Source organism: Amblyomma mixtum, chromosome 6, assembly GCF_055824585.1.
Source record: "Amblyomma mixtum isolate Tamu chromosome 6, ASM5582458v1, whole genome shotgun sequence".
In the NCBI taxonomy this organism is placed as follows: Eukaryota; Metazoa; Arthropoda; class Arachnida; order Ixodida; family Ixodidae; genus Amblyomma; species Amblyomma mixtum.
Window position 1 is genome coordinate 51175323 of NC_143017.1, and position 24601 is coordinate 51199923.

The window sequence follows — 24601 nt, forward strand, 5'->3', positions numbered from 1 at the left end:
CGAATTAAATTTTCGAAATTCGGTTTTGACCGAAAAAGGACAGTATTCTTGGTATGCAACGCATGGCTAGCTGGCTGTTGAATGCGAGTTCCGCTTAGTCGAAGTTGAAAATTAACGAAGTACGGAAGGCAGGGACTAAGACAGCTAAGCATTGTTTCTTTACTATCACCATCTGCTTAGAGCAGTTAGTTTTAAGTAGGTTAATCAACTGCATGTAGGACACAAAACGCGCATGGGCGTCACGAAAAACTTGTTCTGGCTATTGCGACGACTAAGCAGCAATTCCAACGCTGCCGTCCGGGGCCGTAAAGGGAATATAATGCTCTGATCATTGTCGCGAACTAGTAACGTTCTCCTTGCTGCCATCAACATGCAGCTCACGTGATGCCCCGCCCTCGCGTTCAACCCTGTGCGACAACTTGCGGAAAACACCGTCAACCTTGTTCTACTTCCACTTCCACTTCAGTTTTTGCCTTGCGGCTATCTCATTTAACTGGAGATTTTTTTTTAATGACGATAGCAATTTCTTCTACAAGCACAGCTTCAGGTACTACTATTTGCACGTTAATTAAAAACATAAAAATAGACAGTCATTTTCGACCACACAAAACTGCTACATTAAATCACCGGAAAAAGTCAGTATTCCACTCGTCGAGCATAAATTGGACGAAAATGAAAACAAAACCTGCGTTCGGAAAAACATAAAGAAGTCCGCCGAATATCAAAAAAAAAAAAAGAAATCGGGTTGTGCGCGTTTGCAGCCTGCTCCAATGGCGGCTTGTGTGATTGTGAGGGTCGGGGCTGGAAGGGGGGGGGGGGGGGGGGGCGGTATATTTTCCCGTTTTCTCGGTTATAGACCAGATTTGTTTATCCTCGCACACAGGCTGTGGGCGCGCTCCTATACTCTCGACACCAGTCGCCATCTGCCGGCGCGTGCGGCCCGAGGGACTACGGGTCGCGCCGGTGCCGCGCGTAGAACGCATGTTTACGTGTTTGCTTCTGCCGTTGTTGTGCTCCATCAGCTAACGTATGAGGGTGTGTGCTGTGCGTCACAACTCACATTTTCCCTCTTCCAGACAGTACTGCGGTTATCTTGCGCGCAGTTACTCGCTAACGTGACATCGACCAGGTAGTGTACGGACTGGAAACCGGTACTTCTAAGCAGATTTCGGCGCTGGCGTGTCGTTTGTTGTCGCCTTTTACGTGCGCTATCACCTATGATAATTTTATGCATCAGAATGTAGATCTCTTGTTTTTAATCAGTGGAGTAGTAACTGGATGGGCGAGCTGCAGACTGGACGTTGTCCCGACGGAGCGCGTGTTTTCGATCACCAGTACGTGTTTGGCATCGTTTCGCTGAGCTTGCTCTTGTTCCCATTAAGCACATTTCATGCACAGGATTGTAAGCACGACCGCTACAAATTTCAGCTGCTTTTTCCGCACGCATGTCAGAGGGATCTGGGGTGTAAAGGTTTATCTATAGTATCTTTCTGCTGTTGGTATCTACCTTAATCATAGGAAAATATGCGCGATTTCATTACATTTTCCACACTTAGCCAAACGGCTACGCAACGCTCTCACACGCGGCGAGAGCTCCTGAACAAAATAACGCGACTTCGGACCTCAGAATTAGTGAAAGCTGGATTAGCTGCTCATATCTATTCAAGCTTTGATAAATTAAGCGAAAGTACGTTTTTATGCACCAGGTTGCATAAACCATGACAAAATTTGTTTTCTATTGGCGCTGCGACTCACTTGAGCTCACAGCGGTAATTTGTTGATAAACTGGCGCACCACGCAGGCGAGAAGAAAGCCCTGTTTGTGGAGGGGGCTTTATGGCCGGCAGGAAGGAATAAGAGTACATGGGAATTGGAACTGCATGCTAGCCGCACACCTAATGCTTGATATTGAACAAAAAGTTTCTTTTCGGTGGAGCACCAAGACGGAAGCGATATAAGCACGAGCGCGTTCTAAGCGCCAGGCACAATTAACCTGCGCAAAATGGCCGCGCCGAGGAGCGGCTCTAAATTCTGGTCTATAGGCAAGGACGTCACGAAAGGACAGCAGGCACTCGCCAACATCCGAGGAACGCTGTTCCTGCCCAGCCCAGAAAGTGAGACCTTGGGGCAGGGAGTGAGCCTCCTCGTTACCTGGAAGGCCCGCATGTGCGGGCGTCCAAATGAGGGTGACGGATTGTCGGTGTTGCCAAGAATGCAAAAGGCGGCGGGTGATGGGGGACACTGTGCCATTGGAAAATTTTAAGGATAGCCGTTTTAGAGTCGTACGTGCCACCTGCCCCAAAAGTCTCCAGCCTACCGAGCCCGTAGCGTCGTTTACATGAACCCGACAGCGGCGGGTCAAGTCAGGGGATCGAGTTGAGCAAGGTCAGCCCAACTCGACCACTGCGTGTTTACATGAACTCGGCTTTAGCGAGTAGAGACCGCTTCAACTCCAGCGACACCAAGCGTCAAACAGCGCAAGCGGGAGAGGGCAGTGGCAGCCTCCAAGATGGCGGCACGGCACCGCTGTCTCGGAGGTGCGACGGCGTAGACGAAAAACAGGTTCTCATTTGCCCTCTCCCCTCCCGCTAACCCGACTCTTCGACTCCATGCTTTTAGAAAGGCGGGTCAAGCGAGTTAACCTACCCCCTGCAGGCGAGTTAACTCGACTCGCTATGCCGCTTATTTTACTCGACCCGACAGCGTTTACATGAACCCGACAAATGGTTTTTTTACCCGACAAGCGAACTCAACTCGACTCTATCGAGTTCATGTAAACAGGCCTTGTGTTCGCTTTTGGTGCAGTACTCTGCGAAAAAGCACTTTATTGTTTACTCGGAGCGGGTAAAGTTCATATTCCAGAAGAGGGCAAATACGGGCTGGTTACTACATGCTTGAAGAACTGGATAAAACAGCGCAACGGAAGACGAGACAAGAGAAGGACAAACACCGGCGCTGCTTGATTGAAAACGTGAGCAGACGGGCCCGGTTTGTGGTTTCCGCCAAAAGATTGACGCATATAACAGAGGAGCGGAGGCATGAAGAGGATAGGAAAGTGCCCGATGTTGAAGAAATGAATTCCAGAAGAGTTTTTTTTTTTTTTGTCCTTGTCTCGTCTTCCGCTGCGCAGTTTTATCCAGCTCTTCAAAGTTTATATCTATGTGAATATACAAACAGTGAGCCGCCGCGTTGGCTCTATGGTCATGGTGCTCGGCTGCTGACCCCAAAGACGCAGGTCCGAAAGATAACAGCAAGCCTAAATAACCTGCACAGCCTTTTAACGTGTCCCCAGGACGGCTGTACAGGGCCGAAGAGAGCACTTACTTCTTGCGGGACCAGGCCTTTGCGAATACAGAAGGCGTAGCGTCTTGCTCTGCAGGTAGAGTCCACGATGTGGGTGAGCAAAAGGTCAGTGCTGCTTGAAGAGGCACGAACACAAAAGAAAGGGCCCACGAAGCGACTTTGAGCCCCACGAACTGAACCACAGGCCAGAACATTTAAAGTGATTCATCTGAGCTCCAGAGACGATGCCATGTACTTTGACTTCATTACCCAAAACACAGAAGCCATGGATATTGCAGTTACACAGAACACTCAAACAAAGCGGTTCCAAATAAAGAGCAAACAGCAGAGGGGACATCGGGCAGCCTTGTCTCTGAGAAGAGCGAATTGGTGCAGGGTTTGACAAATGACCATTTACAATTAGGCATACATTCATGTTTTCCCTTCTAGAGCGAGAAAATGTTGGGTCGAATCTACTCTAAGGGGTGAAACTTTGCTTCAGAAGTTGTTCGACTCGCTTAACTGTGCTACATGGGCAGCATCTGGGAGAGAGTGAATCGCCTGTCTGGACGCCATCGTTGGCTACCGTCGTAAAAGGGGGAAAAAAAAAACCTCGCGCCGGAGCAGGGGCTCGAACCCTGGACCGTTAGGTTAAAAGCCTAACGCTCTACCGACTGAGCTACCAGGGCAGCTTTTTTTTTTCTTTATTGCATGGAAGAACTTACGTAAAAATGGGGAAAACTTCAATCAAACTGGTTCGCGTCTCAAGTTACCGGGCTGCTTAATACGAGCCCGCCATAGCCCTAACTCAACACTGCATCCCCATCAAAACATCAAAATTCAGGGAGGCACACACATACATCTAAGCACGGCAGCCAGCTTGGAGGTTCTTTGCTTGCAGCATATACACTCCTCACCAAAGCACACTGTTCACGAAACACAGATTTGGACGATCTTGGTGGCTCGGCATGTCTGTCCATCATACGGCTTTTCCAAAGACTGAATAGTCCCATCAACACAAACAGATCATAAGGCACAACAGAGTTTTTGTCAACAGGCAGAAATCTAATAGTGTATGGTGTAATTTCAATGTCCTTCTTAAGAGTTCGTTGTAGTATGTCCCAAAACAACATGGCATCACGGCACAGGATGAAGCAATGATCAATTGTCTCAGGCACGTTACACAGACGGCAATTCACATTCCAGGGTACAAACGTCTCCTTGTCATTAAGAAATGTCTTGACAGGCAGCGTCGCTGTGTGTAGTTTGAAAAAGAACGTTTTAGCGGCTGCATGAATGCACATCCGCCTAACACGCTTTAGAACACTGATGTCCAAAGACCCCAGATAAGGCTGCCGATACAATGGTGTAGGGAACAAAGACTCAGTGAAAGCCTGGGTCATCTGTTTTCTCGAGAGGCTATAGAGGTAATCTAAAGAGAAGCGCACAGTGAGGAAATTGAAAGTGTCAGCAACCTCCTTAAGGAATCCCCATAAAGTCCCCTCACTAGCCTGCACAGTCGGTGCGAATAAGTAAGGCAAATGAAAACTAAGCTGCCTAATGAGCACAGCTAGAAACGGGCGGTTTGCCGATTTGAAAAAGAAAAAGCGAGAAACAAGTTGATGCACGAACAGGTGAACAAGGCCCACTCCACCACCCTCTAAGGGAAGGAACAAGAGGTCACGCCTCATGGGCTCCCATTGAGAGCGCCACACGAATGTTGCAAATAATCTGTGTATTGCTTGCACCTTCCTCCTCGCACAATGCAGGACTTGAAGGACATACGCGAGCATTGCAAACAAAAATATGTTACAGACCTGTGCCCTCGCAAACACTGAGAGTTCCCTACCCATCCAAGCCTGTGTTTGCCGCCGTAGAGTTGCAATTTGTGAATCCCAGTAGGCTGTACAGTTGCGAACTTGGTGCAGCGAAACGCCTAGGTACTCAAGAGGGCTACACAGTCCCAGCATATGCCACCGAACTGGCTTGGCCTAGTTCCCCAATGACCCAACCAAAAGCCTTTGGATTTCTCTAAATTAAGAGCCGCGCCTGATATATCGCAGAACTGGTAGCTGTTTCGGGAGAGAGTAAATCGCCTGTCTGGATGCCATCGTTGGCTACCGTCGGAAAAGGAAAAGAAAAAGCACACGCGCCCGAGCAGGGGCTCGAACCCTGGACCGTTAGGTTAAAAGCCTAACGCTCTACCGACTGAGCTACCCGGGCAGCTGTTTCGGGAGAGAGCGAATCGCCTGTCTGGACGCCATCGTTGGCTACCGTCGGAAAAGGAAAAAAAAAAAAAGCACACGCGCCCGAGCAGGGGCTCGAACCCTGGACCGTTAGGTTAAAAGCCTAACGCTCTACCGACTGAGCTACCCGGGCAGCTGTTTCGGGAGAGAGCGAATCGCCTGTCTGGACGCCATCGTTGGCTACCGTCGGAAAAGGAAAAAAAAAGCACACGCGCCCGAGCAGGGGCTCGAACCCTGGACCGTTAGGTTAAAAGCCTAACGCTCTACCGACTGAGCTACCCGGGCAACTGTTTCGGGAGAGAGCGAATCGCCTGTCTGGACGCCATCGTTGGCTACCGTCGGAAAAGGAAAAAAAAAGCACACGCGCCCGAGCAGGGGCTCGAACCCTGGACCGTTAGGTTAAAAGCCTAACGCTCTACCGACTGAGCTACCCGGGCGACTGTTCCGGGAGAGAGCGAATCGCCTGTCTGGACGCCATCGTTGGCTACCGTAGGAAAAGGAAAAAAAAAAAAACTCAAAAAGACACGCGCCCGAGCAGGGGCTGGGAGTTGGCTGTGGTTGGGAAACAGGAGGTGTTGTCTCGTGTCGGTCGGTATGTGCAAGTTCCGGTAGTTTTGGGCGAGGGTCCTCCGGTGGGGTTCGTACGCTGGACAGTGGCATAGAAGGTCATCTATGGTCTTGTTCTGGCTTAAGACAAGGCATCGTGACTACAGGGCTCTCCTGTGGAGGTGGTAGTGAAGGTATTGCGCTAAATGCGCATTTCATACGGGACATGACAGTCCGCTGGTTGTAATAACCGTTAGTAGAACGGGATATCGTTTCGCTGCCTGTCCCGGCTCTCCGCACTCGCCATTCAAAGGGCGCCATGTGGGGGTTGGCGTGCACGTGTTTATGCGTACAGAGCGAACAAAGGATGAAGAACCCGGCTCCTATGGCCTCTCGCAACCAGTTTGTGCAGACGAACCCGCTTCGATGCGGCGCTCCGCGCGCTGTGGAGCGCGGCATCGTCGCCGACGTGCGGCGCTCGCATCTGCGCGGTTCCCCATAGCGCCAGTTACGCCCCCCTCCATCGCTGACCGTGGTGGAGTGAGCGTGCTGAGGGGCGCCAGCTAGAGTGCGATCGCCTTGTCTGTGTATTCATGCGTGGCCCAACCGTCGATGACCGCGTTGGGGCGGTGACCACCGCTGAAGAGAGAGAGAAAGAGCTCGCACCGGTACGTGTGCGCGTATATCGACCTCGTCGCGACGAGCGCTCGATACCGCTGGACCGCTTGCGTAGTCCACCCGTTTACTGGCGTGCTTCGTTTGGAGAAAATCTCCTCACAGGCTGTTACAGCAAAGGTCATTGAAGAATGTACTTTGACCTAAAAATTGCACTTTCTCCCGTTTTCTTAACGAAGAGAGCTCAGTAAATGCATTGTGCAAAAGAGAACCGCCACCCGGTCCCCTCCCCCTATAAGCGCACGTTTGAATTCAGTTGGGCAGAGGCGCCGAGCCTAGGCAGTGCCTCCTAGATAGAAAAAGGCTTCTGCACTGATCTTGTGCTGTCGCGCACCTTGTTCGGTTGGACATACCGCGGCATGCATTTAGAACACAAGCCCAAGAAGTGACGTAGGTATTGGCGGCCGTCGCTAGATTTGTGGTCTAAGTTCATGCCGTGGTGTGGTGAGCCGGGCAAGGTGCGTGACGTCACAGGTGGAGTGCGGAAGCCTTTTTTCTTTCTAGGAGGCACTGCCTGAGGCAGATTCCCGTTCCTTGCAACTGTATGAAAGCGCATGCTCTCGTGGTGTAGCATGTGATGTCCTCCTGGACGAAGGGAAATGGGGACGCAGGGGAGCAAAGTCGACAGGCGAGCCTTCTTGCTTTCGATGAGTCGCTTGTACGCACTTACATCGAGTGGGATCTGACGTCGATATAGGTTTACACTGAAGAATCGAAGCAAGCCTAAATGCTGTTAGTGGCATCTCATGTCCTTGCAAAGCACCATTCGGCGAGTTCATCCAGTGTGTGTGTGTGTGTGTGTCAAAAGCTAAACCGAACTCGGTTCACCGTGACTGCTTCTAACGGGACTACGTTTTTGGAATTGTATGGCTAGGAAGTAATTTTGGGCGTGTTTACAGTGACTGGTTCCCACACAGTTTTTATATTTCAGACACAGAAGGGAGCCGGGACCTGCTTTTCAGTATCCATTCTAAGCTATCGAACACGACTGGCTCGAATTACCTTTCGAGCTTGCCCGCTTAGTCGATGTCATTCAAAACTGACTTCACTGCTCGGGTGATCAGTCCTACTAAAGTTGTGCGCTGGCGAGCGGTCAGGGTGTGAAATATATGTTGAGGAGCAGTTCGATGACGTCTTCTCTCACGCATGTTACATCACGCATTGGAAACAGGTGTCGAGTCCCCCCAAGCAGCACAAATTGATTGGTCCAACAGTGGCAAAAGAGTGGCGGAAATTGGCATGAATATTGGTCCTACACTGGCATTTGAGCAATCCGAGACTTTTTCCAACAATGGCCCTTCATTCATGCCAAGATTGTGCCTATACTCAGCCAGTCTAGCTGCCAGCATTGACCCAACATTCAGCCAGTCTATCCACAAATGGCCAACGTTCGTGCCAAGACTATGCCCATGTTCAGCCAATCTATTAATTATGGCCCGACATTCGTGCCAATACTATGCCCATATTCAGCCAATCTCACGCCAATAGTATGCCCACATTCAGTCGATCTGTCAATAATGGCCCGAAATTCGCGCCAATAGTATGCCCGCATTACGCCAGTATCAATAATAGCCCCAGGTTTGCTCCGACTTGTGCCCACTTTTCCACCCTTGATCTAACTTTTATAGGTGGCATATCAATTGCAAGGCCAGTGGGAAATTTTACGCGATCGGGGGTCCCACCTAGTTTTGTACCACACCTCTTGCTGGCCAGCAACAATGCAGACATATACCGCTTGTTTTCCACCAGCCGGAGCTTGTATGTGTAACATTTTACATATAAGCAGTCAGCAGACATACAAAAAAGAAAGAACGGATTCAAATAACAAAATTTATTGCATCTACGGTGCCAGTACATCGTGAAATGCATTGTGCCGGAGCCGCTGAATCGATGAGTCATATCGGCACTAATCGTTGCACTCCTCTTGTAAGAGAACTTTTGCAGTGCCTTGAAACAAATTCCTCGCCAAGCTCTTGCACGATGACCTGGCTGTACATCGCAGCTGCAAAGAGGTGCATGATGTGATCATGAGTGTAAGTACAACCATCGCAGAAAAAAGACAAGAAATAAAATAACACATTGATCTTAGTGGCGCGCAGTGTGCGAGAAGGTACTCGCAACATATGTTGAAAGTATAATTTCTAAATGACTCTTAATATAAATCCCCACACTAATAGCAAAATGTTGAATTGAATTTAACAAGTTTTTCCCCCCGTATTGCTAATTTCTAATCCCAATTTGCCGTGTCACACCCTCAAATGCATATTAAGTCACAAAAAGAGATAAATATAGTGTTTAATACAAATCAATCTATTTTTATATTTCCTATCAAAATTATATGTCTATTGCGAGCTGGTTGTTTGCCTTTTTGTTCCAGCAAAGTATGGCACAGGTGGTAGCAGCTCCTCCCTATTGAACTGCTGTGAGCAATTTTTTTTTTCGCTATGAAATATAATATTCCATGCAAAGACGGCTTGCAGAGTTTTGCGAAATGCGCTGAACGCAGGAGACCGAATACACTTTTCTTAAAGTAAGCAGATTATCGATGCCGCTTGGCATGCATGTAACGGGGCAGACGGAAATCTTACTTGAAAACCACACGAAATCACTCTTCCGATAGTCCATGGGTGATTAATTCCGAGACAACATGGATAAAGTTCGCTGGGACCAGGAATTCCGCTTTTTCTCGTACGCCTGCAACTGGCCAAGACAAAGGCACCCGGCACGGGAATATTACACGCGGCCAGAAAACTGCTGCAGTGGAAGAATAAGCGCTTCTGGTACTCATCTTGCACAAACGATAGACGACCAATGTCGTAATGAACGCAACATGAGTCGGGCCACACAACACTCCGCCACGGTGATTGAAGAGATAGTCAACGTTCGGTGAATCCATTTTTTCAAAGCTGAAAAATAAAGTTCTCACCATTCTGTGCATGCCTTTGCGCTAGACATTTCGCTGTGAAAGTTGCCATTCAGAAGTTGGCGCCAGTGCTTTGTCGCTTTCTCTTTTCCTGCCGGAGAAAAAACAGGTCGGCGCTGATTCAAAGCGGCAATTACGCCAAGAACCATATTCATTTCCGAACACATTTCAATATAAAAGTATGGTGGTACTCACAAATAGAATCTTGCAGGCCAGGCTACTGAATTCCGTCATAATTGTCAAATCGTATCGGGTGCGGATTCTCGACAACGAACGGCGTCAGCTTGAGCGCGCATGCTTCGTCGGCACGCTGGTTGTGTGGCTTTTCGCCGCCTTGCTAGCTACAGGCGATACTCGTTGGGCGAGTGTTCGGGAAAGGAGGAGACGACGATGGGACAGGTTTCTTATATTTTTCGGAGAATTTGCTGCAGCAAGAGAAACGGCAGCTGGAAAAGGGGTAGAAGAAAATCTAGGGAGGGTGGATGAGCGGCGTTGCGCTTAGTTGGGCGCGAGGGGAAAACAGGTTAGAGAAGGTCAGTGTACCTAAAATCACAAAGAAAAAAATAACTCCTAGCATGGTGAGGGCCAGCGCTCTTCCAACAAAGAGGCTCGGCACGGCAAAAGGCGGCTGTATGGGACTTCAAAAAGGGGGTGGAGAGGGGGGGGGGTGAAATGAGTGAAAGAATTCCGGAATGTCCGGAGGGTGCGCCATAGGCGTTGAGCACGTGAAAAGCGGCAAGGAAACGACAATGCGGAGATGTTGGAAGTGGAAACGTGGAGCTTGGGCATGAATTTCGTCAAAACGGCTCCAAACATTAGCGTAATCTCTGCGGTCGTGTGCCTCTTTGGTTGAAGCTGAGATAAATGTGTTACTATGAAAATACCGGAAATATAAAACAATAAATAAAATTAGCGGGAACAATGCGTGTTCTTTGAGTATTTCATATATGATAGTTGTGGCGGACAAAGTAGGATGACATACGTCCAAGCAACACCATTCATCAATATATTCCAATGATTCGTTTCTAGAGCGACGAATACCCTACATTTTATACACACCAGTGTAGGCAGGTCGGTCTAAGCCATAGTCATGCGGCCCACCCGTGCGTGTCTGCGCTAGCTCGAAATGACGCGGCGCGCTACTCGGCAATGCACCTGTTATGGCTCATTGGTATTAAGGATACGCGCAAAGAAAAGGCAAAAAAAAAAAAAAACTTGTGGAAATGCGACCGGGAAAAAGTTCCGATCTTTAATTTGATAAACGTGATAATTTAAAGCAAAAACGTATGCTAGAGCCGTCGTTATAGAATACCCAAAAGCACAGCAGAATAACAAAACAATTTGCGACATTAAAAAAACCTAGCCACCTTAGCTTCGCGGCTTCAGGAAGCAGAGCCGTTTGTTCGCTTATTTTTTTTTTAATTTAACATACATCTACATTTTCTTTCCCGTCTGCTGCTTCTTCACGCAGTAAATGCGCAGCAAGTTGTTCACGTCAACTGTTTATTTGCGATAAAACCAAAATCCCGTTTTACTCACATCGTTTCTTCTCTCAAAATGCGCCACGCAATAATTTGTGACCTAGTGGAAAAAGCGATTTATTTGTTTTTTTCTAGGGTGAGCATCCTGTGGGTGAGGCATTGTGTTCCGGATTGTGTAATACGATTCAGCGTTTCGTGCAGCATAAACTTATTAGTTAAGTTGAGCCTATATCTTGAGACACGAATTTGAACCGGCAACCTATAATCGGGGGCTGTGGTATGCGAGAGATATGCGAGGCAGTACGTTAATTAGTTCGTTATTATACCATTCCTCGAATCGAAATTTCATTTTCTTGATTGTGGCACCTCTTTCTCTCTTTCTTTTTTTCTTTGCATACCATAACTACAAAAGACACCGCTTTTCAAAATTCGTATACCTTCGTGAATGAATCTGACCTCTGCTCACTTTCGCGCAATCAATTACATCGCGCTTTTTATTGTAATTTCGCGTCAGAGTTCGACGCTAGCGCTGTTGTTGGTCATAAAAAATAAATAAATAAATAAACAAGTCCGAATATTGAAAAAAAACGGATTGAGAGAAATAACCACATATAATCACAGGGACATCCTTTGGTGTGTCGTGGAGTGGCACTGCCAATACAGGGAAAACAGCGGACAAGTAGGGCCATCATAGCGGGTGTAATGAGGCGGCACTGCCAATATGGGGACGACAGCGGAAATTTAGGGCCATCGTTGGAGGTGTAACTAAGTGGCATTGCCAAATGGGGAAAACATCGGATAAGTAGGGCCATCTTTGGAGGTGTAACTAAGCGGCATTGCCAATATGCGGAAAACATCGGACAAGTAGGGCCAATGTTGGAAATGGCACATTGTGGCAGTGCCAATATGGGGACAATGAAGGCAACATTGGTCCTGTATAGGGCCACACATAGCCAACAGACTCCCAATATTGGGCCAACGGTTTGTGCTGCCTGGGCTAGCGCCCGTCCTGGGAAACAGGGGACGTGCACAGCGACACCACGCGACGCTATGCTGTCTTAAGCTTAGAAAGGACTCACAGGCGTTAGTCATTTATGGAACTGTACAGCGTTACCTCAGCAATTCGTTCGTCAAAGAGCAAACATTACTCTCCTTGTACCCGCCGCGGTGGTTCAGTGGCTTTGGCCCTCGACTGCTGATGCCAAAGTCGCCGGTTTCCGTCCGCGGCGGCTGTATTTCGATGGAGGTGAAATGCAATGTCAGCGCACGTTGGAGAACCCCATGTGGTCTAACTTAATCCGGAGCCCAGCAATCCGGCGTCCCTCATAGCCTGAGTCACTTAGGGACAATGAAACCAGGGCTGGGCAAGATACTTCAAAATAGTATCTTCGATACGATACTCGATACCTTTGAAAATTGTATCTCCGATACAGATACAAGATACAGTACCGAAATAAATTTTCGATACAGATACTCGATACTGTATCTTCGATACTTCGATACATCACTGAAATATCAAATATAATACAGGTTATATTACGACTAACAAAGTTTACATAACTGAAATCACTGTCTAATAATTCCGGTAATATAATTGGAGAACTTAGGAAATGTACGCGTTGTTTCTGTAACCTTTAGTGTATTTCTATGGAGAACTTTTCCTGAAAGGACTTATAAATGAATCCGACCGCATGGATCTGTTGAAGCTCCGCTGTCTGCGCAGTTGGCCTTGTTAGAACTTTAATTTGGACTAAAGCCATATACCAGGTGTCCCAGCTAAATGTAACCAAGCTTTTAAAAAACACGGGGTGTCCTAGCCGTCTGTAACCAAATGAGAGTTGTTTAGAGCCGCGTGACCTAGTCCGCAGTATTTTTTTAATTCTTCAAGGTTGACTAATTAGTTAAGCTTAATTAACTAACTTTTTATTTATTGACTTCAGGAACAAAGTGTCAATGGAAAAGTTGTAGATCGCTTCAAGAAACATCTTACTAAGACATTTGCAGCAAAGTAACATTTACGTTAAGTAGTTTTTTTACCGGCCTTTAACCATAACCCGCACAATAAGAAAAAGCTTCCACATGACAAACTGCGCCACTTCAACGTCCCACGATGGGCCTTAAAGAATAAAATCCATTTTTTCTGAAGTCCTCTCCTCGATGAGACTTTGGGTGCACATTGGGGCAGAGAAGTGAGCGCGCAGCTGGTCACGTGACTTTCTTCTAAGGCCAATAAATGAAGCTACATAAATCGTAACTTGACGGAAACAGCACTACTAGCGGTTTTTCGAGGTGATCTAAAACTTTTGCTTTGACACTTTCTTCCTGAAGTTAATAATTAAAAAGGTAGGTAATTAAACTGAACTAATTAATTAACTTTTAAGCGCGAAAAAAATACTCAAGACTAGGCCACGTGACTATGAACAACCATGAGGTGGTTTCACTGCATGACTAGGACACTTCGCCTTTTTTAAAAGTTTGGTTACATTTAGCTGGGACACCCGGTATATGTTGAAGTGATCGCTTCCGTAAGCAGCCTAGCGAAAAATCATTTAACCCAAAGTTCCTCATACGAACCAATCTGTGAGCACTTGGCTATATGAATAAACCTGAAACGTTTTCTGTTTTCGGTTCGATACTATAGAGTACTTACCCGATGGCCTGTGCCTTTCATCAAACTAAATGATGCAAGCTCCGTGCGCTTGGGAACCGAACAGTTAGTTTGCCAGTACTGCGATAACAAACTTCTGAAGCTGAAACTATTCTTGAAAAGCTGGAATTAAAACAACAACAAGTAAAATGGCTGAACGTTTTTATTAGGCTAAAGGTATTCGTTACGTTTACTTGAAGGTCTTAAGTAACAACATTTGCTCGAACCGCCGGTGCGAAAGAGCCCCGCGATGTGGGCGCGCTATAAGGCAGGCAAATGAAAAAAGCCTCTCTACAGGAGCAGACGAGCACGTCGCAGTATTATACTTGACGAAGGCGCCTCTTATCAGTGGATAAGAATGAAGAATAGCCACATAAACTCGAGGATCTTGTAAATAATTGAGAAACTGAAGCTTCACTAACGCCTTCTGAGAGCTACGGCTGGTTATACCGCTTGTCTCTTCAAATGAAAAGAATGCGTCAGCTGACGCATTTGATGCTGCTGGCGCCGGTGATCCCACTGCCTCGCGTGCGGAAGAATGCGCGGCTTGTGTTGTGCTGACATAGTCGACAACAGCTTCTTCTGTAAGATTCTGAGCATGACGGCGGAAGTCTTCCATTTCTGCTGGCAACCACCGCAACTTGAAATAGGGGTGTAGAACAGCAGCAACTGTTGCCTCTTCTGCACTCGGTTTCATCTTCAGAAGATGGTCAAACCTGCGGGTGAATCCATTCCTAACTCCGAGAAACGCTGATCTAGAAGTGGTAGCTTGGGAGTTAGCTAAAAAGCAGCGAAGGTGCTGCCGCCCGTCTTGTACTACCGCCTGAGCGTGCGCTTTTACGGGTTTTTTGTTTTGTATCGAGTATCGTAAAATACACGATACACTAAAGGTGTATTTTCGATACCGATACACCGATACTCTAATTTTCAGCACGCGATACCTAATACCGATACACAAAATGTATCGAAAGATAGTATCGAAGATACATGTATCTTCGATACTGCCCATGAATGAATGAAACCTCTAAATCCGCAATGCGTATTACTCCTCTAACTGTAAATGTCCCCACAGATTAACCGTTCGTCTCGAGGACTGAGTGGCGCAGCTAGTCCCGTTTTCACCATTTCCTGCTAATAAAGTGTGAACGTTGACGGCGTCTTTTTCTCCATCTGTGTCTCATGGGGTTTGAATATGCTCTGGGGGACGTGTGCACGACAACTTTCAAAACAACATTGCGAGGTTTTTCGCTACGCCAGACGCGTCATCCAGTGGCGTACACTCTTCTTTTTTTTTTTTTTTTTGCTTGCTGTGTTTATGCTAAGTGGGTGTAGGATGCGGGGAAAGAGATGAACTCGATAACGCCTCTTTGATGCTAATGCTTTCTCCATCTCTTTTTCTCTCTGCAGGTAAGCAGCTTTCTTTGGTGCATCTCTGCAAAAGCAGCTAGCGCGTTCACTGCGGAAGCGACCTCTATCGGATACGGTAAGCGAGATGTCCCGTGGCGTAGCCTTGCTCCTGCACGCCTGGTACGTTCGATGCTTTCCAGGGGGCGCCACACTTGGTGCGCATTGTGAAAAATCACGACTCTTGCGCTCGTTTCGTTGCGTTTGCCGCGCTATTCCACCAACACCGAAGCTCGAGATAAGCCCAGTAGTTAGCCGGCCAACATGCTCCGATGAATGGGAACATTCTTGTGGACTGACATTAAGGTGCCGGCGCCTTGCGTTTAAATGTCACGCAATTGCAAGATGGGTAGTACAGTAGAATGAAAGTTTGTGTTAGCGCAGTGCATGAGCGCAGCCAACAACGCGTAGCACTTTTCCCGTTTAGTCGCACTGGTCATAGAGAGCATTCAAGACGTAATGCATGAGCGACGAGCAGTCTGCGAGCCTTTATCCATGATGTGCGATGAAGGAACGTTATTGTGTGTTTGTGGGGTGGGGAGGGGAGGTACGTGTCTCTTTTACTCACGAGACAGCGTTTGCAGGAGAAGGCTGGATACAAGGCTGTGTCTTGCGTTATTGTCGCAGTTCACGTATATGCGATGACAGCATGTGCGGTGGAGAATAGCAGCTCGTGAACCCGCGCCATTTTGCTACTCAGAGTTGCAACCTGTTACGGATTGAGCCTATACCGTCTCAGGTACAGCTCAAGGCGGTTCTCTTGGAGACATCTACAAACGTGAGCACCGTGATTGCAGACGTGTAGTGCGCTGTATAGTGAGTCAGCGGCAGACTTCGGCCTGCTGTCCTGTCGAAGGTGCGCGCTAAGGGGCATTGACCTTTTCAGTCGCTGTGTGCTACACAATCCAGTAAAACGCGAAGTCGCGCCTTTTTCCGAGTAATTCACCAGCAGTGAATTCTTCATTTCAGACGAATTCATGTTATTTCATTTCGGCACTCTTCATATCTCTACTGGGGCGCCTTTTTATGTTAGCTGGTGAACACCACCATATTTCCGTGAACATTGATCTTGAGCTAACACTACTGCCGACATGGGGATGTAGGCAGGTTTTGTAATCCGCATTTGTGGCCTTTGTTTTCTCGATTTCTAGCTTCGTGCACATCTTCTAAACAAGAAACACATACATGTAATGTCCAGGATCCCTTGTGGGCTTCCCTGATAAATCATCGTGTTTCGATATGTTACAGTTTTCAGCCACTGGGATGTTTTCTGCAGACTTTTTTGTACAGTGGCTGTTTAAAAATGACAGTTGGCGTTTTTGGGCTGAAAAAAAAAAAGCTATTTCCTCTAATGAGGCCTACGTGAAAGAAAACAATCTTCTTTGAATACAAAATGGCGCCTGGCGTTTGCAACGTATTGAAAAAAAAAAAAAAACGATCGCGTGCCAGAACAATGTGACACGGAACACCAGTGCCCGCATTGACGTTAACTAACCCAATGATCCATGTCAGTCATTTTTACCGTATGGGAAGTGCATCTCAAAAGTGTTCAGGAAATTATAAGAATCGACTGCGGGGGTTGCTAAGTGCTAAGTGAAGCTGACACGGGTTTTCATAGCTGTAACAAGGAGTATGGACTTCAGTCTGAATAATTTGAAAGAAATGAGCCGCTTCAGTTAGAGCTGCGCAGTTCATTTTTCTTCCTTGTCTAGCGGTAGCAATCACAGCGGCCAGCAGTTGTGCTGCTTTTGTGAGACCGGACACGAAATCAACATGTCTGCAGAGAGCACTGTCCTGTATAGGCTAACCTCACCTGTAGCTTACGGCATCTCAACTCAACTCAACTCGTCCTGTAAAACGGAGACTGTTCCTGACGCGCAAAACAATAAATAAACCAGGGTCCGGAGGCCGTATGAAATAAATAACGAGAAGCGTGATGAATATTTCATGCGCCGAGGGCAATGGAAAGAACTACATGGACAGACTTGAGTGAGCTCAAAAGGCGCGGATTTCCATAACGAGCTGGTTTTCCCGCGTGTCTCTTAAGCATTACGCAAAATCTCCGCCAGCCAGTCTGTAGCAACCATCCAAAGCTTGGTGTCGCTAGCCCTGTTTCTCTCTCTCCCTTTCTCTTGTCTTTCCTTCTTTTTCTTTTTTTTTTTTTTTAGTGGGAGCCTAGCCTCCATTAGGCCTTGTTGCGCTCTCAGTGCAGACACATAAAAAGCGATGTGTGCGGCTAACATAAAATAGGAAGCAGAGAATTGACCAGGCTCTGACTTCGAACATTCAGAGGAACGAAGCATAACGAAGCAGACATCGCCTTTTACTCTCTCTTTCTCTCTCTTTTTTTTTGCTTTTGTCAAGAGTGCTGTAAAGCACCTCCTATTGAAAATCGGCGGCTCGTACTGATACACACTGTATCTGCATTGCCGCCACTGAGTCGGTCCTTCTGTTCCGAGACTCCTTTGCTGCTTATGTAAACAGGCCCGGAGGGTATTCGGTTCGTTACAAGTGGCTCTCTGGGCTCTGGAAAGAACTGTCCTGATATGGAACCAGGTCCAGCGCCTGTCTTCAGCCTTTGTTCCTTTTCCTTTGATTCTTTTTTTTTCAGCTTTCATTTCGGCGCGTCCTTGTCCGCGAACTCGTCGCGCAGCTTCTGATGCGGACCCTTTTCACCTTGCTGCCGTCTCGTGTCTGTTCTCCTCCCTGTCGCAACCCCTTCCCTTCCTTTTTTTCTAAAGTCCGCCTCTTCTAGCTGCTTATCTCTGCCTCTCCCTGAAGACACGTCCCCGGGCGTTGTGAAATCTCGGTTCTTGTTTGCCCTTAAACTGGATCCTCGAGAACGGACCACGCTTTGATGCGTGCCGCCCTTGACTGTCTGCTGCTGTATCTTCGCTTTGCAACCCTCTTCTTTTCCCTTCCTTCTTTGGCCCCTGTGTGTCTCTTTGGACAGCCTCCTTCTTTGCAAGGGAGCAGATAAGAGGCGGTTTCTCGCTCGAGATGTCTTCGCTTCTTATTATTATTATTCTGCTGTTCCTCTTCTTTTCCTTCTTAACTTGCGTAACCAGGAAACGGCAAGGAAAGAAACAGGCGGAGAAAGAACCCCCGAACAAATCTCGGGCGAGGGCACAGCGGAACGACGTTGCGATGATCGTTCCTCTTGCGCGTGACGAAACACGACTCGTGCGGAATCTGAAGCAAGGAAAGAGAACGCGAGGGGGTGGGCTGCAGTGCGCGTCCCCACACTCGCTGCTCTGGGTGTTCCGTTCGGTCCGTTTCTTGTCGACGCGGGCCCGCCATTTGCGCGACCAACTGGCCCGTGCAGTGCCGCTGCAGTGCTCTCTAGGAGTGTGCCCCCACCCCCCCCCCCCCCACCCTCGCCCCTTCTCCGTGAAAATTAAAAAGAGAAAGTGAGTAAAAGCGAAATGTGGAAGCGCTGTAGTTCAGTGTGGCTGAAACGCAACTCCGCCGACCGCTTCATTGCTTAGCGAACAAGAGGAGGTGCGTGACGCAAGAAGAAATGGAAGGCTCTTCTCTTTCTTTGAAGCTGTCACCTTGTGCCATTTCTGTGCATCGCTCGCTGCTGTGCTCTCTGTGCTTTTTTCCCCGTCGCGCTTATTCCTCCCTCATACCCTTTCGGCATTCCCGCAGCGCAGGGATTGCGGGACATTCCGCTAGTCTGAAAAGGAGAAGCGTTTCTTGGGCGAAAAGGGTTGCTGTCAGTGCTGGCTCCTGCCGACCGTGTGATTTGAGCTCTGCGAGCATCCCGCTGAGGAAGTGAGGAGGCGGGAGAGCGAAAGAGAAAGAAAAAAAAGATCAGAAGGGAAGTGCGGCGTATTCCCCTCTATCCGCGGAGCTCTCCACATCGGCGAGAGGCAGTTTCACTACCCCGGTGCTGGTCGGGTACTCTCGGCGCGTGTTCGGAGGAGGGCGCGTGCGCGGCGTCAAATAGTGTTACGGAACGGCGGCGGCTGCGGAGTCTCAAAGTGGCTCGAAGAAAAGTGGCAAGCCAGGGCGGGAATACAAAAGAGAGCGCCGGTTGGAATGACAAGAAGGGGGTGTTATAGGGGCTATGGCGCCTGCATACGCGAAAGCCTTGCGTAAAGCCGCTGACGCTGCATGAGGCGGAGTTTGCGGCGCACCGCGGCGGCGCGCTAGATTTGTTTCACTCGCTTATGTCTTTTTTTTTTCTTATCGCATCTGGACGGCCCTTTATTGAGGCGAAGAGGATTCCTCTCTCCACTGCATCTCCCGGGGACCGCGGCTGCATTCGCGCAAATGTGGGAAACTGGGCGACTCCTTTCAGCTGGCGAGCAACGCACTCTTGGCGGGGAGGGAGGGGGGGGGGGGGGGGGGCGCAGTTTTCGCGCCGATTTGCAAAGCGACGTCGTTACACGTGCCCGGACGGAGAGAGTGTCGGCGCCCTATAGTTACGTTCATGGCTGCTGGTTTGTTGTTTTCTTTTTCCCGTGTGCATAGGACGAGAATGGACCCGAAATTTTTGGGGCCCGTTACGTCGATTGGTTGCGTTCTCGGCTGGTCGTTACCTCGTTGGGCCCTGATGACGGTAATGCTTCGGAGCACTTATGTTCATGGCGTTCTTGATGCATATACGCACTGGACACGCATACGGAGGCTGCTAAGGGCGTCGTTCACTGCGCGTGGCTGTTTTAAAATTGAGAAGAAAAAAAGCTAGGAAGAGAGGGGGAGGGGGGGGGGCATGAAGGAGCTGGCATGTAAAGGAATAAGGCACGCTTCCTTTCTTGGCGTGACTGGTCCTCGTTGGGGGATCGGCGCGATCGTAAGGAGACGCGTAGCAGCGGCGGCGGCAGCGACCGAACTGTGGATGTTTGTTGTTTGGCCTTATCGCGTGTGCTCGCGCTTTTGTCGGAGGACGCGCGGAAGCGACGCCGGCAGCACGCCGAGGCAATTGAATTTGGCCGCGGAGATGGGAACGGCGGGAGAAATCAGCGAAGGACGTCTCTAAATTAAATTTCCCCCCGCTGTGCGAGAGGAACGAGAAAAAAAAAAAAGAAATGTGAAGAATAGCAAGCAGGGGCCGCATCGCGAACATCGCCATGCACGCTCCATCTTTTTTTCTTTTCCTCTTTTAATTCTCCTCTCCCTTCTCTTCCGTCGCGGGGTCTCCGCGGAAGCGTGACAAAGGGGCGCGAGAAAGGAGGCTGCCCTCTCTGCGTCTCTCCTCTCGGAATCTCGGCGAGTGGCCGGGTTATCTTTATTTTCCTTGGACGCTTTACTTATACGCCGCGGTTCCTTTTCATCTTCGTTTCTTAGCGGGCTCTGGCCTGGCCATGCGCTCTCCGCTGTGCGCCGTCGAAAGGAAGGCACTGCCTCTCCGTCTGCACAGCGCGGTTTTTCGCTGCATGGTTGCGCAGTATACGCAGAGCCATCGATGTTCGCAAGCGTGAAACAGCAGAAAATAGTACTCCCTATAGGAGGCGAACTTCGTGGCTGACCCCGTCACGGTGCACTCTGGGAAATGCGGTCGTTACCAGTCTGGTCGAGGAATAACTAATGCCTTGCCCCCCTCGCAGGCTGTGTTTGCCCTAAGTATTCCTGCCATGACCGCGCAACCTGAGTCACAGAGCCGGCGGTTTGGTGATGATGATTTATTTATTTATTTATTTATTGGAAATACCTGCAGCGCCCGAAGGCATTATTGCAGGGGGGATGAGGATACATAACAGAAGAATAGGCCAGAAAAAAAAAGAGGAAGAAAAAGAAAAAAAAAGCAATACAACAAGGCATGACACGGCAAGTACAAAATGAATGAAATATGAAACAACAAAAAGACATGACGAAAAAAAAAAGAAAGCCAACTGCGCACTCATACATCCGACAGCAACGCGCGGAACATAGACTCTGAACGGCACTCAACAATTTCATGGGACAGGCGATTCCAGTCATGAATGGTAGATGGGAAAAATGCGTTTTGATAAGTGTTAGTTTTGCATTTAATTTCTCTAATCTTCCACCCATGGTCAAGTCTGTTTGACCTGAAACGCGGTGGAAGCAAATAATTTTCTTTGTCTATTTTTATTTTTCGGTGAAAGATTTTATACAGCATTTCTAACCGGGAGTTGGTACGGCGTTTCCGTAACAGCTCCCATCCCAGCGTTAGTTTAAAGGGGCCCCGCGATGATTTCCTCAGTACCAGTTAATATCATTAAATAGATTCGTCATGCTTTCCAGAGACCAGAGCAAAAAGAATTATTGAAATCGGAGCATGAAAACGAAAGTTATTCCACTCCGAAAATTCGAAATGAAAAGTCAGACGAAAACGCAACTCACTCGCCCATTTCACTCACCCAGTACCGAGATTGGGCGCTACCAATCAGAAACGCGCCTAGCGCACACGCAGCGGAAGCGTGCATGCAGTTGTTGCTTTGTCGGGGCTGTAGACAGCCGCGCATTTTGACGGCGTCTTCCCCCCTTCCTCCCGCGTACGCGACGCCGTAGTCAGGGCAGGGGTGACTAACAACAAAGGAAGCTCCCCGAAGTTTCTTTTTTAGTCGGACTGGAAGGCTGTGGGCAGTAAAGTCACGTGGGCAGTAGTCCCCCTCCCCCCCAAACTCGACTCCCGTCTCCTGTCCGGACTTTCTCTTGTTTTTTTTCGCTGCCGTCTTGGTATGGTCACGGCCGGTCTCGACGCGCGCGCTTTCTGTTTTGAGCCAACGTTTTTTGAACAGCACTGGCCGCCACGAAGGTTTGAAGCGGAATGGAAAGTGTCGCCCCTAGCTGTATTCTTGTTAGTTTTCGTTCGCTTTCCCTGCTTCTTACCAGTTTTTGTGGCATGCGAAAAGCTTTCAGGGCTCAGAGACATAATATTTTGGATTCATTTCGCAAGTATAAAAGAACAATATGCAAACTGGACGCCCAACCAATGAGAAATGCAGCGCCCTATCTGGATGCCACCTCATTTCCGCTGCCGCAAATGGCCGCCGCGTTGCGACACCATCGGCTCGAAACAAGCATTTCTAGCGAAGATTAAAATATCAAATGTTATGATTTCGGTGATCTCATTGCGCGTTCGGGACTCACAATGTCCCTTACTCTGCATACAAAGAATGCTTTATCTACGTCGCAGGGCACCTTTAATGTTAGTAACACTGCTGTTAAAATCATAATTACTTGAGACAAACCGAGCGGCAAAGTTCTGAACACGCTCAAGCATGTCTGTTAAATTTAAAGTAGGGGGGTGCCAAACAACACAAGCATACTCCAATATTGGCCGAATATAGGCGAAATAAAGAAGCTCTTTAACTTTTAGTGGTGCCATTTTAAAATTTCTTAGAAAATTTAGCATGCCATAAGCTTTAGCAGAAACGTGCTCGACGTGCTCATTCCAGGTGAGATTAGACGAAAAAGTAAACGCCGAGGTATTTATAGTTAGTAACTCTGGAAAGTCGGGTAGAATCTAGTTTGTATTCAGCCAAGAAAGGGTGATGCTTGCGCGTGAAAGAAATAAACTGACATTTTATTGGGTTCAGAAACATCTGCCACTTCAAACACCATTGTTGTATGCGGTCCAAGTTGCACTGCAAATGACAAGAATCTGAAGTACTGTTAATAACATGGTAGATAACACAATCGTCAGCATATAAACGTATTTTACAGGTCCTATATTTAGAAATGTCATTAATATAAACTAGAAACAGCAGAGGTCCTAAAACAGACCCCTGCGGTACCCCCGAAGATACAGGAACATAATCAGACTGGGACCCATTAATCAATACGCGTTGTTTGCGTCCCTGTTCTATTGTCCCTGTTCTATTGTTCTATTGTAACGGCGCAAGGGTGTATATTTCGACGAGAGAGAGCCGCGGAGGCTGAGGTGGTTCGTGTCTCGCCCGCAGATGTCCGCGTATCAGGCGCCACAGGACAGATGAAGCGGGTTGAAGCCTTATCGTCGCTGTCCGCTCTGTCTTGCTATACTTCGTGCCCCTGCTTGGCTGCGCTCATCAAAAAAAAAAAAAGAACACATACATAACCGCGTACAGTGACATGCTCGCCAGGCATGTACTATAGCTGTCTTCATATATACAGTGACTGCGAGAAGGCGCATTTCTTTTGCCGGAGGCCATGCGCGGCTTTCCCTCGTTCGCCGGCGCTGGAACCTGGGCGCGGGCAGGCGCATGGCTTCGGCTTGTCGCGAATTGAGCCGTTTTATCCTCTCCGCATTAAGAAGGGTCGAAGCGGGCGAAGAGGGGTTACGATGAGGACATCCCGGCGGCGTCCGTTAATTAAATTCCCCTCTTCGATTCTTGCCGCGTCCGCGGCGCGCAGATGAGCTAGCTGCTCGGGAAGATCCGTGGCACAGCCGAGTTCGGCAAGGGAGTGATAGAAGAGCTAAGGTGCTGTCTCTTATTCAGCGCGTGCAGGTGGCCGGTGCAAAAGTGGCCAGTGTGCATAGAGCCGCCTCTTCACACACACTGCTTTCTCAACCTTCGTCCACCGGGTATTTCGGGTTGTTGTTGGCCTGTCCACCGGAGTGTGAGGCACTGGCGATGCCAGAGGGATTTTCATTTTCTTCTTTATCATTTCCGGACTGGGCCGTTCACTTAAATGCAGTGGATGTATACAGTGGTCCTTGTTTACTCATTTTTCAAGGAGACCTATGTATGCCGCTTTCTCTGAGACGCGGTGTTATGGTCCGACCTGCAAGAAGGTGCTGACAGGTGCCTGAGACCATTGCTACCAGCCGACGGCCACGTTCGGACCACGTGATGGCCGCGTATTGACCACGTAGTCGGCGTGGTCTGTCGCAGCGGAAGACTCCCCACTTCATCTTTTGGCCATTGAGGGCGCTGTGCGGGCACAACAGTGGGCGTCCTCGGTCTATCTTGTGACCTTTGTGGCGATCAGGGTATGGCCCGCGTGATCCGCGGAACGGGCGCTGTCACAGAGAGGGGCGGGGAAGGGCACACCTTTCGCTGCTGTTTCTTCGCCCTGGGGAAGCGGTTAATTCTGATTTGCGTCCAAGGGACGATCGAGCTGCCGTTGCGACACATCTGGCCAACAGAAACGGTGTCCTCTGTGGAGTGCGGCGCAGTCGGCCTATGGAAGGGACTGCGTATCAGAACGGACGCATTCAGCCACAACCGCGCGCGTGAGTTTGTACAGCAGCTGCCTTGTAACGCAAGTGGTGTTGCACCTATACGCACGTTTACATGAATGCGACAGAATGCGGCTTGAGTCGATTTTTCGAGAGAAAGAGCGGGTTTGTGGAGGAAAGAGGGGACTCGTCCTCTACTGTATTCATCAATGTTCTTGCGCTTTCGTTCAAAAAGTGGACTCAAGTTGACAGCTGTCCCATTCATGTAAACGTGGCTTATAGGGGCACCTTTTCAACGCTTCTGCCCTCTTCGAAAAATCTC

The 24601-nt window shown here is 48.7% G+C and overlaps 1 protein-coding gene and 5 non-coding genes across 10 annotated transcripts in view; 1 reads left to right on the forward strand and 5 right to left on the reverse strand.

Annotated features, from left to right (window-relative positions):
• The window catches only part of fra (neogenin protein frazzled), a 504200-nt gene that overhangs the window by 33286 nt on the left and 446313 nt on the right, over positions 1-24601 (forward strand). The gene's annotated exons all lie outside the window — the stretch shown is intronic.
• Positions 3898-3970, reverse strand: TRNAK-UUU (transfer RNA lysine (anticodon UUU)). The gene has a single exon. It is a non-coding gene; the product is annotated as a tRNA-Lys (tRNA).
• Positions 5432-5504, reverse strand: TRNAK-UUU (transfer RNA lysine (anticodon UUU)). The gene has a single exon. It is a non-coding gene; the product is annotated as a tRNA-Lys (tRNA).
• On the reverse strand, positions 5588-5660 carry TRNAK-UUU (transfer RNA lysine (anticodon UUU)). Its single transcript has one exon. It is a non-coding gene; the product is annotated as a tRNA-Lys (tRNA).
• TRNAK-UUU (transfer RNA lysine (anticodon UUU)) lies at positions 5740-5812 on the reverse strand. The gene has a single exon. It is a non-coding gene; the product is annotated as a tRNA-Lys (tRNA).
• Positions 5892-5964, reverse strand: TRNAK-UUU (transfer RNA lysine (anticodon UUU)). Its single transcript has one exon. It is a non-coding gene; the product is annotated as a tRNA-Lys (tRNA).